The sequence below is a fragment of the Eptatretus burgeri genome, chromosome 8 (genome assembly GCF_056783735.1).
Source record: "Eptatretus burgeri isolate ZD-2024b chromosome 8, Ebu_testis_v1, whole genome shotgun sequence".
Taxonomy (NCBI): domain Eukaryota; kingdom Metazoa; phylum Chordata; class Myxini; order Myxiniformes; family Myxinidae; genus Eptatretus; species Eptatretus burgeri.
The window spans coordinates 57862324-57875625 of record NC_140968.1 but is presented as its reverse complement, the minus strand read 5'-3'; the positions used below and the strand labels follow the sequence as shown (position 1 = coordinate 57875625).

Genomic DNA, 13302 nt, shown 5'->3' with positions numbered 1-13302 from the left:
ACAAAAAATGTAATTCAGAAAACAAACACAAATCCCCCCATATTTGGGTGAGTCATTCAGGAATAAAGTTAATAATGAAAATGGCTTTGAAAATATCTGCACTTAATGTCTCCATTGCAATTCTGCTATTAAAAAAAAATACTCCCATTTTAAATGTGTTACTACTTAACGTAAAAGTCATTGTTTGATGCTTATTTCATAAATATCAATATATATTTGTTGATTCGGATTTTTTTGTTGTTGTTGTTGGTTTGTTTTGCATAAGAGGAAATCAATGGTAAACCATTGTGCAATTTATTAACAAAGTGATAATGGAAACTACCATTTGAACTGTTTAAATATGTACTGAGGTTGGAAGCAGGTCAGAGCAATTATAAAAACATTCTCTAAAAGTCAAAAACCTGTGAGGCAGAACAGACATCCATCAACGGCACGACGACACGAAGATTTATTCACTCACTGAATGATTTTCAGAATGTTCAACCAAATCAGACAACAGAACTGTTTTAACCAAGAAGAGTACATAAGACAAACCAGTAGTGCCACCTACTGACCAAAGTGCAAGGGAAATGGGTTGAAGTTATTTTACGAATCACAATGTTTTCGCTACACCTCAAAATGTTTTCTATTTCTGAATCATTGCAAATTAAAAACAATAAACTTGTGAACAAGATAAAGACACAAGGTGATATTTTCCTGAAAAGAAAGAAATAAGTAGATGTCGAAAGAAGGTAATCCACCCCAGAATGCTCCTTAGTCTTCATCCCTCTTTTGAATTGTATGTCCAAACACATACAGAAGGAATAAGAGTGGATATATACATATATGTATAGATATATATATATATATATATATATATATATATATATATATATATATATATATATATATATATATATATATATACATATATACAATCATTCCTCGTTTAATGTTGTTGCTACATTCTTGAAAAGGGTGACTTTAACTGAAACTACTTGAAGTGAATCCAATTTCCCCATAATAGTGAACGCAGCGAGCTTCATACTTAACGCGTCCACGTGAGAGAATAGGAAAGAACAACAGCAACAACACAATACCCCTGGCTATTTGGAATCCGTGTCGTAAGATATGACCTTTTGCTTCCGGTTGTTTTTAAACACTGTGCGGTGTATAAACACGATTGGGTTTTATTTCTATCTTGTGAATACTACTTAATGCGTGCACATGAGAGAATAGGAAACAACACAATACCATGGCAATTGTGAATCCATGTGGTTGGCTATGACCCTTTTGCTTCCGTTTTTTTTTGTTTCTGTTTTTTTTTGTTTCCGGTTTTTGTCATGGGGAATGATGCATGCCGGGAGATAAAGGCATCGTCGGAGACATGAAAGACCCAAATATTATCAGACATGGTGAATATTTCCTCCACTGATTTTAATAAAGATATCTCCCACATCATCAAAAAATAATTTTTAATCGTGATTTACGTTATTTGATCGCTGATCCCGAATCCAGGCCAAAGTAACCAGAAATTGCATGTACAGTTGTCAACAAGTTAGAGGTAAAGTCAGAAGCGAATGTACGAAGAATTCTACGTTCGCTTCTAGGCTTCGCCTATTCCATATTAATTGATATTATGGGGGGTGTTGGGATACAGGGAAAATTTTGTATCATCAGACAAAGACATTTTGACATGAAGAGTATAATTTTGAAATAATTTTAAACAAACAATTGGATATCATCATCTGCAGTTGATTTTTTTTTCTCATCTCTAGTTGCTTCAGATCTTTATTAGTTCGATCTTCTCCATGTGATTGAAGAAGTTGTGGATTGTCAGCTTCTTCCTCCTCATCAAAACTCGCTTTAAAGACCAAGCACAGGATAACCTTCTTCATAGTGGGGAAAACATATTTAAATCCTTTGAAGCCATTGACACATTCAGGCCACAACTTCCTCCTCACACCATTCATGCACACATGAGTAACTTCAGCCCACAACCCGTCGATGGTATCAATGCACAGCTCAGTGTATATAAGGCCGATACTGTACGTACTTTGGGTGGTTTTATACACCGGTATTATGGTACGTCTTTCACAGCAGTATTTACAGAACGGTTTATACACCAGTATTTACAGCATGGTTTATACTCTAGCTTTAAAAAAAAACAAGAAAACCATGAGGTTGGTACTAATTTAGAGGGAAAACAACTTTATAACGGAATGGTGAATGACTTTAAATAAGTATGTTCTCCAATAGATCAACGACTTATAAATGAAACGATGTTAACCGAGATGATGTTGAGAGAGGACTTACTAAAATATATATATATATATATATATATATATATATATATATATATATATATATATATATATATATATATATATATATATATATATATACTAGATGGCCCGTGAACCCGTTGGGTTCCCGTTGTGACAGCGGTTGATAAAAAAAAATCATTTCAAAGAAGAAAAACAAAAAAAACATAGCTCCAGTGAACTGTACCGCTCAGGTTGTTTGCATTGATCAAATACTCCCAAAGAGTACTTGACTGAATCGGGAATTGATTTTTTAATATTCTTTTTTCGTTTCCTGATTTGAACGAAACTTGATACTGCACACCGCAGGAGAATGGTGAGTTAGGTAGCCCTAATTTTTTTTGCGCTATGGTGTACCGTTTTGGCTGTATTTCAGGAACATACACAAATACAAGATGAGAGTTTTAGTAATATCCTGGATGCACCTTGAACCCCTTGGGTTGCCGTTGTGACAGCGGTTGATCAAAAAATCATTTCAAAAAAAGAAAAAAAAGGAAAAGAAAACATAGCTCGAGCGAACTATACCGCTGAGGTTGTTTGCATTGATCAAATACTTCCACAGTTTACTTGACTGAATCGGGAATTGATTTTTTAATAATTTCTTTCATTTCCCGATTTTAACGAAACTTGATATTGCGCGTGAATGTGAAAAAAGAATGGAGAAAAGAAAGTCGAAGAAATTATTGTGTGCCATCTTCTAAACACAATTTTATTTAACAATGAACACGGAAGTATTATATCAAAATGGCGATGTTCATTTTATGCTTAAAAATAAATCGCTCTTTGTCTATACTACATGTTTGAGATTTTTAAATAAATCATTTCAAGAAAATAAAAAAGTTAGCTCCAGCGAACTATACCGCTTAGGTTGTTTGTATTGATCAAATTCTCCTGAAGAGTACTTGATTGAATTGGGAATTGATTTTTTAAATAATTTTTTCGTTGCCCGATATTAATGAAACTTGATACTTCACACCGTAGGAGAATGGTGAATAAGGTGGGCTGAAAATTTTGTGCTATCTTGTACCGTTTTGGCTGTATTTTGGGAACATACATACATACATTGTCGCAATCCCGCCGGTTTAATATCTTCAAGCACGGAATACTGACGTTAATGTCCGAGCTTCAAGCAGTCCACGTGGGGACAAAGAGAACAACACAACACTTTCCACTGTGTTTCAGATCAGCCTCTAGGGGAAGGCACGATCTTTTATTGGCTCGATCTCCAAAATGAGCTGGTAACAGAATTGAATAAACAGCAAAAAACTGCCAGAACTCTTGACAACAATAAAGTTCCAAAAATAGGTCGAGAACTCAGAGCTCCCTCCAAAAATATCCAGGGATAACGATCACACTCTTCCGGATTTAACTCAATCCTTTAGATTTATACGGAACTATCGACGATCAGCATGACTGTGCTGTCGAGAGTCTTCAAAAGCACTTGAAAGATCGCAGTCAAACATGCGATTCGGAGCACGCGATATATTTTCCACTCGCGATCTTAGAGCCATGTCTGTTGCCAGCAATGGCGCTCACAGCTCTGACGCGGTCCACCCACCACGTGCTGACTTGCCCACCAATCCCAGGGAGCCTGAAAAGGTCACGTGACGTTGTGGGCGGGACAGTAAATTTGGTGAGAACATGGTTTTTCTCACAGTCCTCCCCACCTAAAGTTAAACCCATCGGATAGACGGCGTTTTGAAACCAGTTTTTGTACTAGTTGCAAATCACAGGGAAATATGATGGCGGTGATCATTAACACTCTTGTACAATAAACAATGTTCATCCACAACACAATATCAAACACACGACACCACATTAATATCTACCCTACCATATTTACCCATCGCCCGCACCACAATTGAGAGACAAAGGGAACCAAACTCAAGTTGGGGAAAGCGTTTACAGGAGGGAAAACGGACCGAGGAGCAAGGCTCCTTCGGGAGAAACAAGGGGCCCCAAACCGGTATCCCCTCTCCGCCTGTGGGCTTAACTTAACTTTGGTGCTCCTTGTCTACTAGATGGCAACTAAGGAGGTCAGCTAGTCTGTTCTCCACTCCTTTCACGTGTTTGTCTGTGAGGTCGTATTCTGAGAGAAGCGCCCAGCGCAGAATATGCTGGTTGGAGGTTTTGGCTTGGCTGAACCAACCGAGCGGGTGGGGGTCGCTGTAGATGGTGATGGGTCCGTGGCCAATATAGACAGCGAATACCTGGATTTCCACCATGATAGCGATCCTTGACCTTGGCTAAGGTCTTGGCCGCTCCGACATGACCCGAGGAAATATTGTCACGGGCCAATTGCAGGACTGACTGACGATGCCTCCCCGGTACGACAACTCGGTGTCGTACCTCCCACGTCTGGGTGGAGGTCATGTTCTTGGGGGAATATTTAGGCATCAGCACACCTGCACCATTCACATAGTAGGCTGTTCGTCCAGGCTCGGAGTCTTCTCCCATTTCCCAGATGGTGGCAAAGGTGGGATCGAAGTGCTGATCCTCCACTAGACTGGTTACAGCAGACAATGTGGGAGTGACCTCAGGCACAGAACTGGGGTCGCTAACCGCCTCGGAGGACTGATCCTCCTCACCCGATTCGCCGACCGGCGAACAAGTAGCTGGGGTCTCCATGTCACAGACGCGAATGGTCCCTGAGGAGCCCGGCTCCTGAGGTTGGCCTGACTGGAGACTCGGGTGGACTTCAGTCGAAGCAACGTCACCGTCGGAGGCTGGAGTCGTGGCGTGAGGCTCCTCGGACCAAAGTGAAGATATGGCTGACTCTGCCACTCTATCCACCTGTTTGCTCTGGGATCTGGTGACCACCCCACAGGTCAGAGTCAATAACTCCTCCCTGGCCATTGCATCATTGCCAATCAGCAAGGATACCCCTGGTACCGGGTAGTAGGGTACCACCGCACAGGTCATCGGACCCGTAAAAATGTCACTCCGGACCTCGATGAGAGCAAGGGGATACCAGCCAGGAACCTGGTTAATGCCCCGAAGGACGATATACTCGCCGGTATAATGCATCTGAGAGGCCGGAACTACCCCCGCCCGGAGAACACACAGCGTCGCCCCAATATCCCGAAGGTATTGGGCCTTAAACTTCACCAGCGAATCAGGGCCACCCACTATGACTGTCCCTGAATAATCCTGATGCAGAGGATGAATGGTATTAGCCTCGGTGGCAGTAACCTCTGTCACCGATGCCACCGTCATGCACGAGGGCCCAGTTGATGACCTCCACTGATCTCCCTCCAATGTAACAACCGGGTTGCCTCGATAGGCCGGACTAGCTGGGTGAGAGAATCAGCGGTCTCCACCGTGCTCCACGCATTTACAGAAATCACACCATGGCCGTGCCCTGGCCTGCAGCTCCGACCGCCACCAGTGGAGGGCATTGGGGAACCCTGCCCTCGATCCAGCCGCTGGGCAGACGGGGGGCGGTCTTGACCGCAGAATCCTCCATCTCACTATGCAACTGCATGGCTTGCAACATTTTGCATGCCAAAACATGTTTATCAATAAGCTTGACGCAGTCTGACAAGGAAACAGTGTCTTTATCGACAAGAAACAACGCTACGTCCTGCGGAAGCTGTTGATCGATACGGTAACGCACCAGGAGTTCCGCAACCGCTGGAGGTAACTCAACGCTGCTCCTCTCGAACCATCTCTGCAGCTGTTCCAACAAGACCCGCGAATGTTCCTCATAAGTTTGGCTGGACTGACGAGTCCAACTGAAACTAGAGGGGGAGCACTCCGGAGAGTGCAAAACCTCCGCCACCAATACTGCTGGGTCACTCAAGTGAACCTTATATCTTATTCATTAAATATGATGTCAACAGTGCTGACAGTTATAGTTCTTTTCTCCAACATTTTTTTTTTGGGGGGGGGGAGGGTTGGAAATCACTAAAAACATGTAAAAATGCAAAAAAAAAAAATCGAAATTTTGTTGAAAAAAAAGTTGCAAAATTTTTTTTCTCTAACAATTTTTTTTTTGGGGGGGGTTGGAAATCACTAAAAACATGTAAAAATACAAAAAAAATCGAAATTTTGTTGAAAAAAAGTTGCAAAATTTTTTTTTCTCTAACAATTTTTTTTTTGGGGGGGGGGGGACCAAGTCAAAAATGTAATGGCATGATCCTTGGACCATACCTAACCCCCACCCCCCCCACCCACCAAGTTTCGTCGAAATCCATTGAGGAGTTTTTCCGTAATACTGTTCACAAACAAACAAACAAACAAACAGAAAGGGGTGAAAACAGTAACCTCCATCCATCTTCGAAGATGGCGGAGGTTAAAAATTACGCCTATAAATACACGCGGACAAGGCGTACAAAATCTCGGCCTTCAACTTCCGGTATTCGTTTACGTCCTCGGTTGCCATCCTCGCATATACCTCCCTCGCCTTTTCAGATAGATGGCTAACAACATGGCCGACCCACAAGCTCTCATCAATACCACCGGAAGTCAACAACTTCTCCACCATCTCCAGATACGGTTCTGGCTTCGTGTCTCCGTCCAGTCTGGCAAACGAACATGAACAATTTCCGGGAATGGTGCAGCACACACATCTGCCCGCTGGCGTTCAGTCAACATTCGCCACTGATGCTCTCTGACGCGTTCAGCCTCTGCCACGTCATGCTCTCTGACGCGTTCAGCCTCTGCCCTGTCATCCTCCCTGAGTCGCTCAGCCTCTGCCCTGAGTCGCTCAGCCTCTGCTCTTGCAGCTATCTCTGCGTCATACTCCCTGAGTCGCTCAGCCTCTGCCCTGAGTCGCTCAGCCTCTGCCGCTGCTCTTGCAGCTATCTCTGCGTCATACTCCCTGAGTCGCTCAGCCTCTGCCCTGAGTCGCTCAGCCTCTGCCGCTGCTCTTGCAGCTATCTCTGCATCATGCTTCCTGAGTTGCTCAGCCTCTGCCCTGTCATTCTCCCTGAGTCGCTCAGCCTCTGCCCTGTCACTCTCCCTGTTATACATGTCGAGTTGTTGAACTGGGGTCAGCCCGGACCAGAAGGTCGAACGCATGCATTTAGTCATGATGGGATCGCTCCCTAACATATCGGGTTCAGTGACCGAGTCAAGGCTGATTGCGTCGCTCACATCGACACCCACATGACTGTCAACATGATCAGGTTGATCTCTCACTTCTCCAGCCGACATGGTTTGGCTATGAGTTATCATACGACAAGGGCACAAAACACTAAGTCTAAAAGGAGGCTGGGTCGAAATATTTCAGCAATATCTTTCACCACATGGGATGGGGCAATTCACACAGAGGAGGCAAACAATATTGGGGTGATACACGTAATTCGCACACAACACTCTGTTGGGGAAATACGACACGAAATACCCAATATCACCACCGCACATCAAATTGCCAATGAGAAAATGCAACGTACAAATAACTCACGTTTTTTTTTTGTTGTTGTTTGCCGATGACCGGCGTAAACACAAGATAGCGTCCTTTGGTGAGAAAATCCCTCCAAGATGGCATCTGCTGGTGAGAAGGTTCCTCCAAAATGGCGTCCGCTGGTGAGGGAACGATGATCAGATGAAGGAAGATAGCGGCCCACTGTGGAATTTCTGTCTCAGTTCAAATGTCTCTTACTTGAATGAATCCCGGATGAGCCGCCCATTTGTCGTGATCCCGCCGGTTTAATATCTTCCAGCATGGAATACTGACGTTGATGTCCGAGCTTCAAGCAGTCCACATGTGGACAAAGAGAACAACACAACACTTCCCACTGTGTTTCAGATCGGCCTCTAGGGGTAGGCACGATCTTTTATTGGCTTGATCTCCAAAAAGAGCTGGTAACAGAATTGAATACACAGCACAAAAACTGCCAGAACTCTTGACAACAATAAAGTTCCAAAAACAGGTCGACAACTCATAGCTCCCTCCAAAAATATCCAGGGATAACGATCACACTCTTCCGGGTTTAACTCAATCCTTAAGACCGACCTGCCGGCTCGCGGAGTTATCCGAGTGACAGCCTACAATTCCAGCGAGTCTGGTGGAGATGATGTAGCTTTCCCCACCTCGTAGTCATTCTCGCCACTGACCCCCTGCCTGCAACAATATAGTGTCGTAGGTTGTGACCACAGTGCTGTCATTCTTATTGATGTAATGCAGTGATGTTGTCAGATTTCCAAGCAGAAGATGACCAATGGTGATGACAGGGTGAGAAAGGCAGCGAGAGGATGTGCAGGAGCAACAGAGCAGGTTTTTAGGACATGTGAGCTGATGCTGTCAAAGTGGAGGGTTTCCATAAACTTTTCCACCTTTGCAGGTGCAAAAGACATAATCCCGGAACAGTTGGGTATGATGTTGGTGTAGAAAGAGAGCTGTTCGGGACACAAGATTTTGAAGCAAACACAGAATTGTGGTATTCAGCCTTCTCATGAGCAGAGTCGGCTGTGGGATCATTTGAAGTGGGGGATGTGATGGAAGGGGAGCACACACCAGAGACAGACTTGGAGAGCAACTTTGAAAGCTCATTCTGTAGATTGCACAGGTGTTGTTTTCTGGCTCTCCTGAGAGTAGAAACATACTTGTTGCGGGCTTTGTGGAATGATCTTTGGTTGCCTTCAGTTTGATTTCCCTTCCAGAAGGAGAATGCAAGGTGTTGTAAAGCAACTGCCACACCACAGCATTAAGAGTACCAAGAGTAGGAGGGTGGGTAAGATACTTGAAGATGAGATGGGATGAATCTGTGCATCAGAGAGCAGGTTTCTGTGGAATAATTCCCAGGTTCAGTTAATATTAGGGGCAGATGTGATGGAAATTTTTTAAAGGATTGTGGTGTCATTCCTACCTTGTCATTTTTCTTTGTCATTCTTTCCGACCTTGTTTGGGTGTTTTTGGGGGATTTCATTCCTTCATGTTTTTTCATTTTTATAAAATTTGCCTCATCCATACATGTTGCCTCATCTATAATCTACTGATCAATGCCATTATAGTACTCATTACTGTATCATAATGCACTACTCTTTTTCTATTTCAACAGACTACTCTCAATTCAACCTTTCCTTCATACGTTGCCTAAAAAATCCAACTGTTACAGTGTTTCTTCTCTCCATTCTCTTAATTCGCCTTTATTGCATCCATCAAGAAATGTCTTTAATCGCATCAGTGATCTAAAAATTAAAAAAAATCCAGTTTGCTATGAGTGTTCACTTTCCATCAACCATTCTTTTTTTTCCAACTCTCCCCACTCACCCTTCTCCCACCATTCACCCCCCTCACTCACCCTTCTCAAAGTTGCCTCCTCCCCTCTCATCCACAAAGCTGTCTCCTTGCCCTACCCTCTCACCTCCCATCCCCTTCACCCAAAGCCTCCTCCCCCCCCCCTCTTCATTAACAGTGTGGACCTCAAATATCTGAGGCCTTCGATCAAACCTTACAGATCTTTCCATACAGGTTATCACTGACAAACCAGAGATAATCTGCCTAACAGAAACGTTCCTACCTCAAGATGTCTCTGACTCCCAAGTATCTCTCCCTGGTTACTCCCTCCTCCAGTGAGACAGACCTAAGCTTTGTCCTGGTGGAGAACTTGCTCTCTTCATCAGACTATTCTACACTTTCCATGCACTGCCCTCACTCACCCACACCCCCAAGAATACCTCTGGCTACGGCTTCCCCTCCACTCCCACCTCATATTTATATGTGTACTGTACCGTCCACCAAACAGTGATGACTCCATTTACACCTCACTATCCGAAAACATGGACCAACGTCTATCTTCTCATCCAAACTCTCTCTTCCTCATATGTAGTGACTTCAATTGTCATCATGCTAGTTGACTCGGTGTGGGTACCTCAATCACCGATCATTGCTCTTCAGAAAAAGCTTTCTGCGACACATTGGGACTGACTCAATCAGTTAATTTCCGGACCTGGATCTCCACAAATGGTACTCCATCTCCTCTTGATCTGATTTTGACAAATTCCCCTGAAAATATCTGCTGTTCGTTCTCCGCTCCAATCGGTTCTCCTGACCATGTGCTTGTCAAAATGGACATCTCTCTGGCTGTTATCAGAGAACCACCTCAGCGCCGTCGAGTCTGGCATTTCACTCAAGCCGACTGGCAGGGTCTCCAAGCAGTCATCAAACTTCTAGACTGTTCTCCCATCAATACTTTCTCCAACATCAACTCATCCTGGGAATTCCTTCAAAGAAACTTGCTCTCCCTCGTGCACAGATTTATCCCCTCTCGTCTTCAGTTGTCCTACCCTTCCTCCCACCTTTGGTTCACTGAAGCTTGTGGCGAGGCAGTTGTCCTGAAACTAATTCCCTTTGCCTCATGGAAAGCAAACCCAACTGAGGGTAATCTCAGTTCTTTCCATAAAACTTGGAACAAGTAGGTATCTACCCTCAGGAGAGCCAGAAACCAACATCTTTCAAAGCTCAAGTCTGAACTCTCAAACCTCTCTCCCTCCTAAAAATCCTGATGGTGTCGAATCAAATCTGTTTCTGGTGAATGTTCACGCTCCAACCCCTCCCTTACCTCAAATGGCCGCACTGCTGATACCGCACGTGAAAAGGCTGAATTCTTAAACTCGGTGTTTGCATCGAAATCTTGTGTCCGAAACCCATCGCTTTCTGTACCCACCTTACCCAGTCACACCCAACTGTCCCTGGACTCTGTGTCCTTTTCTCCTGACAAGGTGGAGAGGTTTCCGTCAAACCTCGACTCAGATTCTGCAACCGGTTGAGACGGCATTAGCCCACGTGTCCTAAGAACCTGCTCCTCTGTGCTTGCTCACCCTCTCTCTGTTCTTTGCACCCTCTTATTTGCTCAAGATCATCTGCCATCTGCTTGGAAATCAGCAAATATTACTGCACTGCATTCCCACCTCATATTTCCTGACTTGACTTGACCTGACTTGATAAGAAGCAACAGCTTCTTCGCTCACTGCAGTTCTGGGTAAAATCATAAAAAGGTGCAAAAACAGATCCCTTCAACTGTAGACCAATCAGCCATTTCCCAATTATCAGAAGGTTATGGAATCCATCATCGCTTCAGACATTAAATCCTTCCTCTTCTCCAATGACCTGATTTCCAATCATCAATTTGGTTTCAGGCTGGGTCACTCTACCCTGGATATTCTGCTTATGCTCTCCCAATAATGGATGAAGGTTCTCAATGCCGGACATGAAATCAGAGCCATATCCCTCGACATATCGCATGCTTTTGACACGGTCTGGCACCCTGCCCTGCTCAACAAACTTTCTTCCTCTGGTATCCAAGGCCATCTCCACTCATGGCTCGCAGACTTCCTCTCCTGTCAAAGTCAATGAGTGGCCCTAAATGGAGTTCTTTCATCCCCTCTTCCTGTCCAGGCTGGAGTTCCTCAAGGCAGAGTTCTGGGTACTGTTCTTTTTCTGGTTTTCATCAATGATCTCTCCTACTCTCTGGAAAATCCTCTATCTCTTTGCTGATGACTGCACCCTCTGCTGTACCATCTGTCATCCCTCACACCGGAAAGCAACAGCTTCTTCGCTCACTGCAGTTCTGGGTAAAATCACAAACTGGTCCAACACATGGAACATGTCTTTCAATCCGGAAAAATCTCACACTCTCACTATGTCTCTCAGAAAGGACCATTTGAAGGAAAAAAAAAACCCATCCACTTTCTCAGCAATCCTCTGGAAGAAGTCCTTTCTTTCAAGCATCTGGGTCTCATGATCTGCCATGATGTTTCCTGGGAAAGCCACATTTCCAACCTGGCATCCAAAGCCAGTCGCCGAATGGCCATCCTCTGGTGTGCAAAGTCTTTCCTTAGCACACCTGAGCTCCTGACCATGTACACAGCTTACGTCCACAGCCTGATGAATTGCTCTCACCTCTGGGCTGGTGCACCTGCCTCCCACCTTTCTCGGCTTCACGCTGTGGAAACCAAGGCATTTTGGATCATTGGCATCTCCTGCTATGAGGCTGAGTCTTTCGGCCTCTCACTCTCGCACCGCAGACAGGTCGGTGGTCTTTCTTTCTTCTCCCATCTCCTCTCCGGTCTCACCCCCTCATCCTGCTGTGTCTGCCATTTGTCCCCAACATATTTCCACAGGGCGCTCAAGATCCACCAACAATCCCCTTCTCGTAAAACTACCAAAATCACGAATCACTGCTCACCTTGATGCTTTCATTCCTCTTTGTCCCCGCCTTTGGAATAAACTCCCTCACTCTGTTGAATCCCATTCTTCCCTCCAGGCCTTCAAAACAGCTGTTCACCACCACCTCTTATCTTCCCCCATCCAAATCCTCAATCTTCTCTACCCCCTTAATCCACCCCAAACCCAACTCCTTCAAATTCCTTGCTTTCCATCCTGATAGTTCCTGTAATGTCCATCTTGAAAACCCCGTGTTTCCCGCCCCTTCCCTCTCCCTTCCACAGATCTCCGAATGTCTCTGTTTCCCACTGTTTTGTCCATCCCTCTCCCACCACTCTTGTCTCATGCCCCCCTTGCTGTGCATTGTGTGTTAGCTCTCATCCGAGTCTCGACAAGGTAGACAAAAAAATACTGTGTTCTGGCTTGTGCATATAGGTGACAATAATGGCATTCATCAGTAGATTATAATAGATGAGGCAAAAATCAGCTGATACCTCTTCAATGCATTGAAGACATGATGTAAAAGAGCCAATAATACATTTTCCTTTTGCAAGGTGATACTAAACAGCTGTTGTTTTTTTTAACAAGTTGGGCTGAAAAAGAGAAGCAAGTTTCTGACCGCACATACCTTTGCGTTATTTCAGTCCCATGTTTCTTTAGTTATAAAAGGAACATGATCATCACGTACTGTTTTTTTTTTCATTTTGACATCGTTACCACGTTTGATGAAGTCATGACATTCTAATTTTACATAACAAATACTCTATATCATATGTAAAAAACACTGTATATATCAACGTTGGTTGCAAAGGAGGCAAGAGATATCCACAATCGCATTTGCTGTCATGCATGGGTACGAATCTCGACTCTGATATAAAATGACACTAG

The 13302-nt window shown here is 44.2% G+C and overlaps 1 pseudogene; it reads right to left on the bottom strand.

Moving 5' to 3' along the window:
- Positions 1-5646: 5646 nt before the first annotated feature.
- Positions 5647-7689, bottom strand: LOC147021815 (uncharacterized; annotated as a pseudogene).
- Between the last annotated feature and the right edge of the window lie 5613 nt (positions 7690-13302).